Source organism: Pseudomyrmex gracilis, unplaced genomic scaffold (assembly GCF_002006095.1).
Source record: "Pseudomyrmex gracilis isolate BER0280 unplaced genomic scaffold, ASM200609v1 scaffold_86, whole genome shotgun sequence".
In the NCBI taxonomy this organism is placed as follows: Eukaryota; Metazoa; Arthropoda; class Insecta; order Hymenoptera; family Formicidae; genus Pseudomyrmex; species Pseudomyrmex gracilis.
In genome coordinates this window covers 572,054-587,904 of record NW_018020670.1, presented here as the reverse complement: position 1 = coordinate 587,904, position 15,851 = coordinate 572,054, and the positions used below count along the sequence as shown (strand labels likewise).

The 15,851-nt window shown below is 35.6% G+C and overlaps 1 protein-coding gene across 1 annotated transcript in view; it reads left to right on the top strand.

Moving 5' to 3' along the window:
* The first annotated feature begins 1,882 nt into the window (after nucleotides 1-1,882).
* Nucleotides 1,883-15,851, top strand: part of LOC109855286 (somatostatin receptor type 2-like) — a 47,869-nt gene continuing 33,900 nt past the window's right edge. Inside the window, exon 1 of the mRNA XM_020429372.1 lies at nucleotides 1,883-2,225. The gene's annotated coding sequence lies outside the window, so the exon portion shown is untranslated. The remainder of the gene's footprint in view (nucleotides 2,226-15,851) is intronic.

Genomic DNA, 15,851 nt, shown 5'->3' with positions numbered 1-15,851 from the left:
AAGTCGGAGCTATATTATCTGAGAGAATTTATGCAAATTACTCAGCGGACAAAGGGATGCTGTGCGCGTTTAGGTAAATCTCAGTTGGGTCAAGGTCCTGGAGATCCTTCATCTCCGCCATCCCTTTTCGCCAAAAAACTCCACCTTGTGACGGTTGCCGTATAAATCATCTCGGTGGTTTGAGACTTACGATATGTCTACCACCAAAATGTATAACAAATTTCTATTCCGGCCACACCGCGCTTCAGTTATGATGTCTCTCGATTTCTCATTTTTCTCCGAATATATAATACAATTGAAAACACATATCCGTCTGTTAATAGAAATGTTCCTGGTACTGTTGGTCTCGCACAAAGAAATACATATATGTATATTTTTTCTCATTTATCCGATATGATTAAAAACAAATTTATTTATTTATTTAATTTATCTTGTTTACTTCGGTTAAATGTACAATATTTTTTAGTTTTTATGTACAGAAAACGGTTTAAGAGCTTTAGATCGTAAAATTTGATAGTTTACTTATTATTATTAGTGACACACACCCACGCGCGTTCACACGGACTGAAATAGAATTATTATTGCACGCCTCATCTCTTGAGAATATGGTAAACAGTTATGGTAATCGATCTAATGTATGCAGGCAATTACCAGGGTAAACTGCTCTTTGCAGCTAACAGATTAGTGAAGTAATTTATAACAGCTTTTACGTTCTTTGACACTTTGTGATTTTAAACAGCAGTAAAATGGCAGTAGGGGACACTTGCGGTTGTTAATGCGTGTAGCAGCAATAATTTATCAACGTTTCCCTCGACTTTTTGGTTTGAAATTCTCTTTAGGGCAAATCAATACCAAATCGGAAGAAAATATTGAGGTCGTACGAGTTTCCGCAAAATCGTTACGCAAATCGCAGCGCTACAAACGTGGAAAGAGGCGCACACCAAAATAGTTTATTCAAAAGATGTTGTACATACGAGTCTCTCACGAGCAAAGAAATATGCGAAAAGGAATATATTTTTTATTTTTCAAAATTCAGTTTGTTTTATTTTTCAACTTTTATACGTTTTTTAACGTTCTTCATATTCAGTAGATATTTAATACCGGTTTACCCGTCAATCTGCAAATGGCATGCAACGCAACACGCTCAAGTCTTACACACATACAGCGTTTTGTATTGCAATATATTACGTGACGGATTTTGCAAGACTTTTTCTACTCGCTCTCTACTAACTTTTTTCTAACTTGTTAACTAGCCGAAACACTTTAATGAAGACGGAGACTTTTCTGTTTGATCGAAAATTTCATAAATAATCGATTTTCTAAAGTGTAAACAAACAACTTTAACGATGTTCTCAAGTGTATTAATGCGCGCGCTTCGATAACTTATCTTTCCGACAACTTGGCAACTCTTAAGCAGCAATTTGAGCTTATCGAGCATCAAGTCAAGACTGCCAAGCTGTCTCATTAAACGCTAAACGATCGGCTTCTTGAGGGAAGTTGCTAGATATTGATACACAATGCATTGATGTGCACGATACCTATTACGTATATTACACAATGTACACAGCGCATGTGTGTATCAATATCTCCTCAAAAATCCGATCATTCTTCATCGTTAACATTGATAATTTGCGACGGAAATTCTAGAAACATTCTTTCCGCTCGTCCGCAATAATAACGAAGATCGAAATACGAAGTTGTTCGCGGGAGGGAAGAAATGCTACGTGGAAGAAACCTGCGTTTAATCAGACGCGAGGGAAGTACGGCGCGCGCATGTGCGTCCCTTCTTACACTCCTATAAACCACCAGTAGCTAGTAGCACGCGTCGACGTCGACGTCGTCATTGTCGTCGTTGTCGCCGGCGCCGCGACGCCTAAGCAAACGCGTGTTGTCGCTTTTCTCTTTTTCTCGAGAACAGTGCGTTTACCTGTCGCGACTCATTTTTCTTCGTCGCTTTGTTGTCTCTTAGTTTGTCAAAAATTTGCGCTTTTCGAAATTCCTATCCGCGACTTCACTATGCCATCGGTATTTAACGTATACTGCACTCTTGATCCGCGCACGTGACACGGCACGGACGTTTTTCACATATCCGCGTTATTTATTTCCGCCGTTTCCTCGCGATCGCCGGAACCGCGCAACGGAAGAAACGTAGGCGACCGAACGCAACATCGGAAGTTGTTAAATGCCGCACGACAGACTCTCATCGGAAACAACAGGATGCCGAGGTAAAAGCGTGAACGCACGAGCGTGTGTGTGCGGTCTGCGTGAAAATGTCTCGTGTGTGCCGCGCGCGTGTCTGACATTTGAAATTCAAATTTTTTGACATCGAAACACCATCGCTGCGCGATAGATTCTCGCGCCACTGAATTTCAAACGCATTTCAAGCAAAGCAAAGTTTTCTTTGTTAGCTAAAATGGCATTCCGCTCTTTCACCGATATTATCTCCGATTACTTGCTGCTTTCACAGAAGAAAAACGCGAAAAAATACAAAAACTGAGAGGAATGCGTACGTCTTATTTATGTAAGAATTCTATATGTGTGTGTGTGTATTTAAGGGTAAAAGCAAACGTATCGAGAAAAGTGTTATATGTAATCTTGAAAAATATGAAACGTGAACTACAAAAATCCATTAAGTTTTTTGCTGAGATTTAAAATAACAAGAGTAATATCTCTATTTTACTATGATATGTATTTTATGCGTATTCGGTGCTTTAAACAGAGCGCAAAAATGTATAATGTACAAACGCGAAAGGAGACGAGATTAAAATAAAAAGCAAAGAAAAATTAATCTTTTGCCAACTCTCTATATTGTTTCACATTTTTGCTTAGTTTATTTAATCCACGTAAAAGTACTTTTATTCTTCTCGAGATATTATGTTATTTAAACAATAACAATAAATACATTTACTTACAATATTATTTTACATTTAAACAGAGATTTTGTGTAAGCATATTCTCTTCTCTCTCTCTCTTTCTCACACATATATTTTTTCTTTTAAAAAGCAATAAATATTTAATAAGTGTTACCTAAGGTAAAAAAAAGCATATTTACCGACTACAATAAAGCACTATAATAAAACACATAATAGATATTAATACCGTGCGAAATATCTGAACGTATTAGATCGATGACTTCTGGAACAGATAAAAACATGCCTGCGTGTTTTTTGACCGATATCTTTCTCGATAAAACGACCGAGAAAAGTATTGCATAAGTAGTATGGATTTCGACCTTTTCCTTCTCTCTAACCAATGCTCTTCCGAGAAAAACCGATTGCTAAAGGTTCATATTTTTCAGAGTAAAAACTACTCGACATTTTTCTGAATAAGTAAAAATTTTCTGAACATATAAGGGTTGAACTTTTCGGCGTCACGCGGCGATCGCGCGTTCCGAAACTTGCCGGAGAAGATGAGATTTCGCGGAGATCTTAATTCAAGTTTATTATTTATTAAAAATAAAGTATATTTTTCATAATAAAATAGTATCTCCCTCACGCGTGTGTATTCAACGATATTCAATAATTAATCATAAAATAATTTGACAAAAACATTATTTGTTTGGATGTTTTAAATTTAACCGCCTCTGTTACAACTTTTGTTACCAAAGAATCACGTTCATATACGTTTTTCTTACGTTCATATACTTTTTTTTCTCTCTTGATTTTTTGTCACGTAGGTAACGCACTTTATAAAACATGCATAGTGTGTTAGTATCTATGTTCTTTTTCTGCCTTTTTCATTGTCTACGTCATTATTACATTGCCAGTGTAACTGGATATGCACGTACCTTTCTGCGCTATTGTTTCCGTATCTTCATTTTCTTTCCATCTATCAAAAGAGACAAGTCTCATTGTTTTTCAGAGATATGCAACTACCTTTACATCTATTATAGTAACTTAACGTATCTTCTTGCAAATTTTGCGTCATTCAGTTTGTCTTTTTTCTTTTGATAAATTATTATCTTACGAGAGAACACATATTTAAAATTAATGTGAACATTAGTGTGAAAAACATTTACTACGCAATTCTTTTATACTTTTTATCAGAAAACATTCATTTATTTGCTCGGTTAAACTTAATGACTACTTATTTGACCGATAGCTCGAAATATTACAACTGCAATTGAAAATAAGTGGTGAAGTTATAATATTAAAGTATCTCTCTCTTCACCTCTAATTAAAAAAAATATATATATTTTATTATTCTAAATATATGTCACAAAAGAAAGAGAGAGAGAGAGAGAAATGTAACAATAAATAGAAAATTGGAATTCGGACGCGGATATGCATTCTTAAAGCGAGCAAGAGCTTTGGTTTTATTTAACGTATTTACACGCGTCTTAACGCGACAGTTGAACGATCTTCTCTTTTCTCATAGAACTTTTTACTGTCGTTTGTGCGAGAACAAGCAAACAGCAGTAGCACGTCCGCAAAGGAAAGTGTGCAGGTGGAATTTGGAAGTGCAATATTAAAGCCGGGTGCAGCGCCCCACTTCTTTTTGCGACCATTTATGACACTGCACTCAAAGCGTGAAAGCCATTATAACATTTTATGCAAAAACTTCTAAGAGGATGCGCCAGCTGTAACACTCTTACGTGCAGCAAGTAAAAAGCAAATTGCGATTATAACCTGCAGACGTATTTTGCAACTTTAACGAACTGAAAGTGCATTAAGTTGCATTATATACGTACTTCGAAATCTGTTATTATTTAGCGCGCCACGCCGATAGTGAAGAAATGCTTGTGTAGAAGTTGACAGAACTTATAGTTAATAAGTGAAGTTGTTGCAAAAGCGAAAGTGTCTGTAGATCGTGCAGCTAAGTTTGTGTTAAGTAAATAGAGTATAGAAATGCAATGTATGTGCATGTGTAGCTTGTAACACGCATGCAAATTGATTAGTAGCCTGCGAGTCTGGTATTACAAACCGGGATTGGATTGTTTGCACACACGTACGCGTGATTCGGTTTTTGTGGTTTTCATTTTGTATAAAACTAAACAACAATGCAAAAAAAAAATTTGTTTATTCAACGTGAGCGAATTGTCGAATATTTCTTTCATGCTATTCACGAGTTTCGTACAGACCAAAAATCACAAATTGCGAATATTACGTGCATCACAATCTTGTGCTAGCTGGTTCGGTTTTAATTAGAGTTTTAGAATTTTAGAAAGCAATAGAGCAACGGTTACGAGATATTTATATTATATATATTGTTGTATCGTGTTCTTTTTGTGGAATACACACAAGTGTGTAATGGAAGAATTAGTGTCCTGTGAAGGACAATATCCACATTTACTTATCTGTCTATGAATGTTAAAACATTTAAAAACTGTTATTAATTTTGAACGCAATTTTAAACACTAATTTTACGCAAAGGAAAATTTTAAGTAGAATATTAAGAAAATTAGGACAATAACTTTTATTATGTACTTTTATTATACGTAATGCAGAGAATTACGGACTTAAAGACAAATTGTTCGGAAAATACAGAGCACAAAAGAATGTTTAATATTTGAGAATTATTAAAACACATAAAAAAATAACATATAAATTTAGCGGATTACTTCCCGTCTGTTTCTCACGCTTTGATAGTTTTTTTTTTTATAACAGCATGTGCATTTTTAAATAAATAAATTGTAGAATTTTCTGCATGAAAAATGTCTTTCAACAATTAATGTTTTAATTTACTCAAGCGCGAACGGTTTTATTATATTTTTTAAAGTTAATTTCTAAAAATATTTATACGTAACAAAAAATACAGAAAAATTCAATATATATTTTAATATAAATTTCACTACATCGCGTTGACTCTAATGAAACAAAACTCTGTTCTAAAGTTTGACAACGTAATGACAATATTTAGCTTTTCCTTTTTTTTCAAGAAAATGCAAATGAAATCTTTTTCTTGACGCAAATGAAAGAACAACCTTGCTAAACGTTTTTCGTACGTACGACAAAATGATAAAAAAAAACTATCGCATGGTCGATGGGACGAGGAGACTCGCATATATTGCAGATCCTTTAATCTCTGCGGAACACCGCCAATCTTTTTTTTTTTACGCGTCACAGCGTAACGCGTGACGTGCGTTAAGATCGGAAAAAGGCCGAGGAAACAACAAGCTTGATAGTCGGTAGCCACATCGTAGTCACTTCGTCCGACATGCTTAAAATAAATATGCATCAAGTTGTCTCGCGCGTTCGTCGCGACTTGCGATCGATCGGCGCGTCGCGCGCGTCAGACTTTAACGGCGCAATTATCGTCATAAATCTTGCCTGACACTACGTATTAGGGAAGTTAAGATGTGAATTCATACGAATTCACGCGTCTATAATTAGCGCCGTCCCATTTCGATCGCGTGTTTCTCTCTTTCTTGGTCTTGTTGCTAAGCGATCGATGTGTCCTATCGTCTATCTGTGCCTTTTCCCCCAAACTTCGATAATTGTCACACGATTTTGCGCAAGCGTTTCTCGTTACGTGAGGACAATTTTTGCCACAGTTTTGGCACAGTAAACTGTTTACTGCTAAAATTAACATCTTTTGCCATAGTTACCGTATTATTGTTAACATTTTTTTATTTACAAAATAGAGGAACGCGCGAAGAATTGTTATCTCGTTGTATGCAGGCAGTGCTACGAAAAAAAAAAAAACACTCGAACGCAGAACATTTCGTGATCCGCATAGATACCAAAGTTAATGATCTCAAATATCCTGTGGAAATTACAATTCTCAAATGTTCTCGTTTATACGCAATCTTTCGGTTTTGCTCTAGTGCACCTTACACAGTGGCTTTTATCGTAATCCGATCTTTACGACTCTCTTTCGTTCGCGGCGTTTTCATTGAACTCGGAAATTCGATGTCTCTTCGCGCGCTTAGTTTCCCAAGGAGAAACTCGGGCTTGTTTTTTTATCTGCACACAAATTAAGAAAGTGCGCGGAAAGTTTTTAATATTGATGGAATATATCGCAAAGTCTATCTCGTGTGAGCGCGCGAAGAAAGCCACAAAGCTCGTTCGATCGATCGATGCGGCATCTTCTTCGAGCAGTTTAAATTTAACGCACCTATTAATCGGGGTAGGGGAAAAGAAAAGTTGAGATGACATGAAACACACAATTTCATTTTGCTGTTGCGGCATTACACATTTCGATTAATGCGGTCTGAAATAATCTATCTGTTCTATCTTCGGGCTCGTTAAAGATGTATGTAGCTGCTAACAGTAATAGTTCGCGCGTCTTTTGACTATAAGGGAACGATGTTTTCATTTTATGGAAATGTGCGCACATATCTCGTCGCGATGAGAGAGAAAGAGAGAAAAAGAGAGAGACCGCTTCCTCGTAATATTACGTACCTTTCTTTATTACCAGGACATTTCTTTGCAATGTTGGAATGACATCTATTAACTTTGAATGCATATACTCGCTCGTGCACATCAAGCGAATGCACTCGGGTTTTTTTCACGGAACGCACAGAGAGTTTTTCACGGAAGTTTTCATTGTCAGAGCAATAAGTTTAATAAAACCTATGATTAAAACATTCTTGTAATTTGTAAATAAACATCTGGGACATCTTGTAATTTTTAGATAAAATCAGATCAAACTTATTTTATATATTGCAAAGATCAATATTTATTTACGAATATTATTATCTATAAGTTACACACAATGTTATACGTATGAGAAAATCATTTATTTATTTTTAAATGTATTTTTGTTATCTTTTCTTGAATTCTTTTCGCTCGTTAGCACTCTAATAGACCAGTTTTTGCTCTTCCCTACAATTTTCTCATCACAAATTTGCCTTGCGCTTATCATATCACTTTATTGTACGTGAGTTTTTTTTCGTAAAATGCAAAATTTGTTTGTTCGCGAAGTCAAAATAAAAGCCGTTTGTACGTGACTAAAACCGCTTATACGTATTTGTCCGCACACACTTGCTTCTCTCGCATTAGAGACACTCACACCTTTTTTGCTTTTTTTTTTTTTTTTGCCCGTAAACGCTACTCGTGCACATGCACGTCCATCACGTATGCATCTCGTGCCCACGTTCTCAGCTTCTTCAGATTATTTTCACTTAGCTGACGAAAAATTCCACGGTACTTCAATCAAAAATCGCTCTAGTCGCGCGTTGACAGGTAATATATTTATGAAGAAAAAAATTACAGTTGCGGAGTTTCTATACCTACGTTGATATCGTTTCGCTGCTTTGACGGATTGATTTTCTGTCTTGTCGGAGTTTACATTAGAAGTTCGATGCTCATATCAACATAGAAAAACAGCTCACGCAGCAAACTTCTTCTTCCCTTAATAAGCTTCTTCGCGATTACCCATCTGCCGCGCAGTTTTATTTATTCTTGCGAAAAACTGTGTTCTTAGCGATAATGTCGTTAAAGTTTTTGGGGAAATTTCATGTATCTCATGTATCTCTTACTTTGCTTTACTCTTAGTTTACAGTTAATAAGGTGTATCAATATTTTGGAGCTTGATAATGTATTTATTGATTATTTATATAAAATACACACACAGAAATAGAAGCAAAAATAATATATATAGTAAGTATAGATGCACGTGATTAAAAACCTTTTACTAAATTAAAATATTTGTTTATATTTAAATATCACAAGAAAGATCAACATTTCTGTAATTGACGTCTCCCGCAACAAATTTCTCTGTATCTGAAAAGTTGCTCTATTTTTATCGTAATCCTATTTGTTGCTAACCTTTATTTTCGTTCGACTTGCTAAACATTCAAAGCAAAATTCTTAACCGTCTCTCTAAGAGACACAGCTCATTAGCCTTAAAGAGGCTCTAACAACTCGCAATCGGCTTAACCGGGAAAGGGCGAGCGAAACCCGTCGATAGCTCCAAAGTAGACATAAGTGGTTTGCTTCAACGTGAAAACGCGACGACGCTGGGTTTCGAGCGATAATAATCCGAAATATCACAATGATTACAGAAAGAATTACATCACACGATTATATATCATACAATAAAGCATCACGGGTCAAATGCGGAATTAAAAGATCGAAATTAAAGTAATCATGAACGCGCACGTAATTTTCCGTGATGTCGCCCATGAATTGCAAGTGTAATTAATCCATGCGTTGTTCTGATCTTGCGATCGCGTGCGTGTACGTGTGTGGCTATATTTGAGCGAGAAATGCAGTTTTAATTGCATACGCGATAATACGCGCATATCCCACGTTGTAGGTATATGTATGCGCGCGCTGTATATGATATTTAGTGTCAAAAGTTCCACGCAAATTCTTCTGTAATAAAAATTTTTGTAATTTGCAAATTTTATATGTACGCAATTTGAAACACGAACAAATAGAGTTTTCAACGATGCGGGATTTTAATACTAAATATAAAGCGAACACTACATTTTGCGATTTCTTTCATGGTGAATGTAGTGTAGTTTGTTCTAACATATACAACATAACATTTTAATATTTGTTCTATTCGATGAGAGAGAAACTTTCTGGTATATATATTTATATATTGTATGGTTGGTAACTAATAATATTACACGGCGGATTTTATGTAGGAGTATATGTTCGATTTCTTATGTAAAAGGAAATGTGTATCTTCTGCGTAGAGAAGCGCAAATACAAAATCTCGATGAACAAATTGAAAAGTAAATATAAACGTTCGCCAAAGCGAGCGAATTCGAAATTCGAACGCCGAAATGAAAGTTTTCCCCAATAGCGAACTTGCTGTTTGATAAACACGTACGGACGACGTATTAGCCGCGGCTTAGCTATTAACGAATTCTGACAGACTTAGATGCGCACGGCGATGGATTAGATCGATTATAAATTAATCGCGCTTATAACTCGTTTGCGAGTTGACGTCAATCGATGAAAACATTGATACTTGAAATAAAACTGATAGCGGAGCGCTCGTTTGTATTTGCATAATAAAATGTGAACGGTCATGTTTAATTAACGGTCTGTATTTATTTCTATTGTTGCATTTCTCGTCACAATTTAAATCCTCCCGATCTCGCGCGCGCACACGGCGGGCAAATAATTTATTTTTAAACTAATTTTAATTCATACCGCGCGCACCACATCTATCGTTTTGCTCGTGTAATGTGTAGGTTTCTAAGCATTAACTCTATTATTTTGACAAAGTGTTACTCGTTACATTTTGACTTTGTAGGCTGTGCGATTGCCGGATTTTTGTATTTTCTTTATCTTCTGACGAATGGAATGAATTGACCCATCTTCAAAACAACTTGACTTATGAACTTATATGTAATATATTACATATTTATACTGTGCAATCAATTCACGAAGTCGTAAGCATTCATGTAAATGTGACGTTTAAACATGGGAATATCGATTCACTCGGTTTACCAATCCAATGTCATCTCTCTTGACGTGTACAAATTGAGTTATGTCAAAACTACTTGCGTTATTATCTTTGGTAATCGTGATTGCGTTAGTTGGCAAACGTAGATCTAATTATTATCTCTTCTCGAACACAAGAGAAGAGAGGAAAGACAGTAGCGTCTCGGGAGCACAAGTTCTGCCATTTAATTTGGAGGATGGTTGTTAAGGGCAGCTGTGTATCTAAAACAGAGAGAGAGAGAGAGAATTTAAAACGTGCCTGGATTACGCACCCAAATAGATTAGAACAATTCGGTACGTTTGCAATTAGTGACAGTGAAAGATCAGTAAAATATAAACAAACAGAGATAGATTTAAATGAATGGAGATATGTTGATGGAAATTGTGGATTGCATGACGCACGAGATAAATTACAATTGAACATAGCACTCTGTACAAATATGTATCTACTAACGTAGACGTACATATCGCATTATTTGGTTGTAATGTATTACTAATGTATCAAGCAATTAATTAAAACACAAATCTGCATGTCCAAATCTGATATTATATTTGATGGTGATGATGGTGATGATGATGATGACGACGACGTAATGATAAAGAGGCACTTCGTAGCAAATATTTGTGAACGGAGATGGCAAACTATATTGTCACGTTAATAAAGATTTCACTGATGAATTAGTCAATATAAAGTCAATATAAAGAAACGGACATGCATATATAAAAAATTGTTACAATTATAAGTGCGTTATAATTAAAAAAAAAAATTAATTATTGTTATTGGTAAAAGCCTGAAGTTAATAAATTATTCTCTTGTATGTGACACAAGGATACACTACGCAAGTTTCGAGAGGATTAAAAATACCGAGTAATGGAAAGATAATAAGCGGTTGAAAGTTGAAAGTTGACATTTTTTTTGTTTGGGAAATTGTTTGAAGAAGGATGACTTTATAACTTTCTGTAAAAGTCTCGTACAATTTTTATAAAGAAAAAAAAGAATCAGTCAATTATAATAGAATTTAGTAAAACGCAAATACAATTTTAGTTTTTGTCAAAACTATTTAGACTATATTTATAGAAAAAAAAAATATATATAGATTCAAAAATCTCATATAACCGATATTAAATGTAATAATTTTGTAACACAAAAATAACATGAAAAATTAGTTAAACAAAAATAGACGTTTATATATGTGTTATATATATGTTTACATATATGTCTACTTTTAATTTTTTTAAATAAAAAATTTTATTCCGCAGTTGTTTTGAAGCTTAAAATTAAATTTTTAATGTAGAATTACTATCACTCGCGTTAAATTGTGCATATAGACGCATATTCACGCTTAAATGCGCAGGAAAAATAACTTTCGTGCTTTCCACCGTAAAAATATTTTCATGTACATAACAAAGTGTTCACTGGAATCGATTTCAATGCGATAAATAAATAAACGACGTGAAAAAGATACGATGAGAGGAGTGACAAAGGAATTGGATCTAGAGGAAACGTATTGTTGTATGTTAGAACTGGTATGTGTGTGTCATCAGAAACAGCGGAAAAATACGATCGAGCGGCGAAACGTTGGATCCGCCCCTACTGCGATTTAGTCCTCGAGGTGCCGTTGCCGCACCCTCGTTGGCCTGACATGCGCCATGACCCGCACAAAGGTATCCATAGGTACAATGTTCCAATGTGTCTCCACGCTCTTACCATATGGTCAGCTCTTCGTCATATGCCCGAGTACACGCGTGAATACGCACACTGCGCATCTATACTACCACGCAAACCACATCCACCCTTTTCCTCCTTCCCCCTTCTCTCTCTCTCTCTCTCTCTCTCTCTCTCTCTGTTTTTCGCTCTCCTATTCTCTCTCTCTCTCTCTTTCGCTCATTCGCGGTGTTTGCACCCTGAACATACTCATATTCATTGCGCGAATGACATTTCCGCCGACTGGTCGCGTTGTCCGTCCGAAAGAATTGAACTCCACATCGATGGCACGTGTACGCTTTACGAATGTAGAGATTTGAGATACGAGAGAGAGAGAAAGTAATATGTACCACGCGTGTACCAGTTCGTTCCGCTCGCTTTGCGAACTTCGGACTTGTATAAATAGAATAGCGATGTGCAAAATCTCGATGCGCGTTACATATCGCACGACCTCGTACAACTGATGTTTCTGTGCCACTTGTTACGCTCTTTCTCATACCGAGAACCGCACGCTAACGAAATAGGTCAAGTCTTAAGTTACATTGTTGGTTTTACGCGGGAAATTAGAAGCAGTGGTTATAAAACAAAAATGGTTTTTAAATGTGAAAGCGCGTATATCTCACGGTTCTGCGATTTTACAATGCTTTTACAAAGAAACGTCATTTGCTGGCATTTTTCTGCTGTATATTTTACATTTATGTGGGAAAACGAACGACTCAGGTTTTTAAGAAAACGTTTTAATATTTTTTTAAATATCCATTATATCTGCATTATATAGACGCATATGTACAGAAGAGATTGCAAAAATAAATTTATATATAATTATAGTAATATTATTAAAAAACTGTTATACAAAACATTTTCAAGAATAAACATTTGCTTCGTAAATTCTTAAGTAAGTTTTCTGTGTATAAGGAAATAAAAAAAAAAAACTGTGATTGACACATAACATAATAGCTGATTTGCACGTAACGACAAGTTATCAGATCGGCTTATCAGAGTAACAAACGAGCAAACTAGCGGGCAATCCTCTACGGACTCATTGAGTTTTTATTTCCTCCGAGTTTTTATAACATATCGTCGATGAAGCTTTGGAACTTCAAGCCTTTTTTTACCATATTAAAAAACATCTATGAAGCAGGATACAAAGAGATGTACAGAGGGTGTTTACGTGTTTTAGAGTTCAAATTACCTCAACTCGGTAGCTCGAACAAAACCTGACGGTGCAGAAGCGATGTAGTCGGTACGGACGCAAATTTTTCATAAAAGCGCGTTCGGGCACATCGTTTTTCCATACCCTGAGAAAACAAAATGCGAAACAAGTCTCTGTGCGCAATCATATTATAAGAATAATAGTGTCAATCAATACGTAATTAAAACCGAGAAGATAGTAAGCAAAAAAATTTGCAAAAAGATGATTCTTTTAATTTCTATATTTGCTACAGCTGTTCTACTTTGCCCAGTATCGCGCGGACACAGGTTTATTGACAGGTTTTGCGTCAGTATCACCGTTGTAAAGGAACTGTCATTTGGCCGCGTGGTACTCCAGTCGATTGAGCAATAAAAAGAAAAAGAAGCGACAAGAAAAGTGTTCTTAAACTATTTTGTAACGCGCTATCGATCAGTTTTTGTACGAGTTTTTGTCAAAATCATCAAACACACATGTCTTTTGTTCTTCTTTCCATCGCGAAAAACAAAGTCACAGTGGATTTTATCGAACAGTTATCTCGTACTGTTTCGGAAATATTTACCGACATATATATGTAATCGTTACGACAAGAAAAACTGTGTATATATAGACGCAATATATAAAAAGCGAGAAGGGTGAGCTGGAAGTGTCGGAAAGTGGCATCCGAAATTGACATTTAACGAACATCTTCGCCAGTCACGAAAAAAGAAACGATCGATAACGAGATAACACAAGGATAGGCTTCGAGATATAACTTCTCTTCTCTTTCTCTCTTTTTTGCAGAAAAAAATATCGTTCTTTTTCCCTCGCAACTGAGTAGCATTTTGTAATGTGTGTTTGCTCGCTATAGAAACGTGTGAAGTTGTACGGCAAGATGTACAAGCGAGAGATATGCGTTCGAGCAAAAAGATATTGCTTTCGATATTTTTCAATTGTGTATCGCGGGCCACGTGGCACTCCCGTTTAATCTCCACCCTCTCCGCCCGAACGAGAGAATATCCTTCCGAGTGTGGATCGATTTCGTACGCGATTGCTTTGTTACTCCCTCCCGTGGAGCATCGGCTTCGAAAGCTTCTCGAGCACAATTTGGTCACGTTACTGCGAAAATAGTTGGAGCTTAAGAGGGTGTTGTGTTTCCACGTTTTCTACTCTTCTTCTATTATACTCTATCTGTTCGCGCTATTAAATTGATATCTTTCATAACGGTTGAGAAATGTCTCGATTTTCGGTAAAGACCTTCTTTTGTCGAGAATACAAACACCCGGCATTTATAATGAGTCTCTTCTCTCTCTCTCTCTCTCTCTCTCTCTCTCTCTCTCTCTTGCTAACATTGCACGGTACGTATTTCATGTGAAATATCTTGGACCTTACTCTGAAGTTTGTGTAGAAACGATTTTTTTAACGATTTTTTATTTTGCAGCAGAGTCTGCAATTGTTGTAATTGCGTTGAATATTTCGCTGGTAATGACATACTTTGGTAAAAAAAAAAACAAATATATTTCTTTACTGAAAAACTGCATGTTGTTTGTTGGAAAACAATTATTGTAATACGGTCGACAAGTCGTATAATTAATAATTTTTTATAAATATGACACAGTTTTATAATTGCTGTATAAATATTAATATGTTTTTTTAAATATCTTACTTAGTAAATACGAATAAACTTATCGTTAAAAGATCGGGCCGCCGGAAGTCGTAGGAGAACATAAATTATCAGCAATTTTCTTTTCATTCCACTCCCATTCTACGCAAACTCCAAACAAAAGGAGAAATGCAAAAATAAGAATAAGTAAGATAAAAACATAGATGCAAAAAAGTCAACAAGACGACTGACCGAGCAAATAATTTATTATATACTTGCATATATTTATATATATATATTGTATGTATATAATATTTATTAATATATCACAATATACGTACGATAAAATATGTATATGTACGATAAAATATTTTACAAAATTATTTTTTATTTTATATCTTTAGCTACACAAAGGTTGTCCGTTCAAATAGTTGTTTGTTTCATGTAGTTACGTCGCGAAATTCCAATTTACAAACGAGTTTTCTGCATATGTACATATACGGTAGATGTTTTATCGATCTGTTTCGTAGAAAGAGATGGTATTTCGGAAATTATTCACGTGCCACATGTAATCGAGATCGGTGTGCCAACTTTTCGTTATTTGCGTGCTTCTGCTGATAGTAGTACACCTCGAATGATATGTTGTTACATCTCTTTTTCTCTCTCTTTCTCTCCTGACGAAAAGTTTCATTCATTCTTTATCTCCATCGGAGAAATACAGAGCCTGTTACCGCTTAAATTGTTCGCCTTTGGTATACGAACGATATTTCAGAATGTTTCAGCGTGCGCTGTATAACGCAATATCAAACCATCAATGTCTTTTCTTTTTTTTTTCTACGAGGTAGAAAATGGTCGAAAAATCGATTGAAAAGCGAAAAGTGAACCGTTAATGAACGGATTTCCGTTCGTACAATTTACACGAACCTGATATGGTCGATTTTAAGTAATGGCAATTCTATCTTGGCAATACGTATGCAATATGAGCACATTTTTTTAAATTGTGTAAGTTTATATGCTCGCAATATACGT